Source organism: Nothoprocta perdicaria, unplaced genomic scaffold (genome assembly GCF_003342845.1).
Source record: "Nothoprocta perdicaria isolate Ctin4 unplaced genomic scaffold, notPer1 scaffold_317, whole genome shotgun sequence".
NCBI classification, from domain to species: Eukaryota; Metazoa; Chordata; class Aves; order Tinamiformes; family Tinamidae; genus Nothoprocta; species Nothoprocta perdicaria.
This window is the reverse complement of record NW_020455552.1, coordinates 183,960-186,329: the sequence shown is the minus strand read 5'-3', so window position 1 is coordinate 186,329 and position 2,370 is coordinate 183,960.

Sequence of the window (2,370 nt, the reverse complement as noted above, 5' to 3'; positions counted from 1 at the left end):
TTTATTACTTTAATTGCTGTACTTCTTGGTCTAATCTGTAGTGCTTGTGTCGTTGTAAAACTTGAGCATTAAAGGTGAGTCAAATTTCTCTGAAGTTTGGAAAACCTCCTGGAGAAGTAAATTGAGATGCAGAACTATACAAAATTGGTAGTATAGATATTGCTGTTGTATTTCATCTTGATTTTGGCCATTCCTTTAGCTGGAAACAAACTATCCTTGACAGGAGATTCAAACACTGCTTCTTTTGGCACTTGCCAAAGTTGGCCCAACTCCAGTTCTGCTTCTGGTGTTGGAAGGACCAAACTTGGCTGGAGTGGAGCTGGGGAGCCCTGTCTGAAGCTGGCGCTCAAGTAGCTGCATCCTCCGTTGAATATCTTGTTGTTCATTTGTGGCCCATGGAAATACTGCGGAGTTGGTGTGCTTTAAGGTAAAATCAACCCAGGCAATTGTTTGCCATTTTAGCTTTGCTTTAGCCTCCTGACTACTTTATTTCTTCCTCCATGATTAGTTTGAAGCATAAGCAACACCTGCTGGTGAGAACAAAGTCTGTGAATGTGCTGAGCCATCCTCCTGGAAGAACAGGTTTCATCAGTGCTGTAAGCTCTGCATAAGTCACTCTAGAATAAAATAATCTTGAAAATCAGCCTTTGGACTCTGAGTTTCGAAGGGGTCTGTAAGGGCAGGTAACTGGCTCCTTTGCAGAGGGGCAAAGGAAGTGGTGAGGAGCAGGTGTGAAACAGCCCGAGCCTGGAAGCTACTTGGCCCTTCTGCAAGTCTGAGCTTGCAGCGAGCAAGTTCCTATATTGGCAAAACTACTCGAAAAGTTCACATTTTGCTATTACAGAAAAACAGCTGCCTGGTTAAAGTAGAAAATCCAGTGTCACTGTTTGTGTTCATTGATTGTTTTTTAAAGACCAGCAAAAGAAAGCAGGGAATAAAACGCAAATAGCCTGAGCTAGGGAACACGTTCCACCACATACCACGGAGGGTAATTACGCATGGGCAAGTGTCACTTGGGCTTCTGTGTGATATCTCCAAGTGCAATGATTTCTTCCTCAGGTCACACTGTTGTCAGAGGACAGCGAGGGATCTTTCGAGTTCGGTACTGTGGAATGAGTGGAGAGGCAACATTTTCCTGCAGCTCTGCTGACTAAAGCACAATGTAAAATCGAGTACCTGGCAAGATATTTTCATTAAGAATCCCTCAAAATAGCCACAGCAGCAACACACGAGTACAGTCCCATTTCACCCCATGAAGATACAAGCGAATCATCTGTTCAGGCCCAGCGTGGGGCTGTAGTCCCAAAAGTAACAGCGATGCCTTTAATAAAGTGCATATTTCACCCATGGCATTACTTAGTGCCAGGGTGGGTACTCGATGCTGTGATGCACTTAGGAAGAACTGTATTATTTTAATAGAAAAAGGTGCATTTTTTAGACTCTTGGTTAATGCATGTTTCTTGACACATTCACAAGTGCCAGGTTGTGCTCTCTGTTTTTAAGACTTGGAGGCAAAGGAAAGTGAAGGGACATGGTCCTAGGTATCCTAAGCTCCTGATTTGGGGTGACTTCCTGATCATGAAGCAAACTCAGCTCTGCCCCTTGATGCTTAAAAAGAAAAAAAAAAAAGTAAAAATAATTAAAAAAAAAAAAAAAGTAATTATACGTGGAAGTGTTTCCTGGAGGTGGTGGAACTTGTGCTCCGGCTCCAGCACCCGCGGAGTGGCCTGTGGCCGCAACGCCTTGGAGGCCTGGCCCTGTGAGGGGCTCCCCCGGGCCCCATTCAGGCCTCAGCAGCGATGCTAATCGCTGTAATTTATTGCACAGAAAATTGCCCTTGCAGATGCCTGAGCAAGATAAGAGCTGCAGGGAAAGCTGCGGAGCACGGAGGGAGACATTTTTCCACCGAACGGAGTGGACGTGTCGTGCTCTGCGCTGACGTCTGAGGTGACTCTGGTCCTTTGAGCAGCATCTTTACAGAGGCAGCAGCTGAGGAATCAGGGCCTGCGAGCGTGGACCCAGACAGGGAGTATCCGAGTGGCAGCAGCGTGGAAATACTGCTCAGAATCGTGCGTCGGAGCACAGCTTGGGCTGCTTAGTCTTTGCTGTTTTATACCAAAAAAAAAAAAAAAGCGTATTTCAGGGCACTTCTATGGAACTCTTTTACAATGAACTGTACCCGGCGTCTGCAAGGCACGTTTGCAGACAGAACAGACACGCGGAGACGTTCTGGGGTTTCAGATCTAGGGTTAGTCCCCGCGCGTCAGGGCGCAGGTGGCAGCGCCTCCCGTCCGAGCAGCGCTGCGACCATCCCGGCGAGGCGGGCGAGGGCCCGCGGCTCCGGCCTCGGCGCGCGCCCCCGCCCCGCGC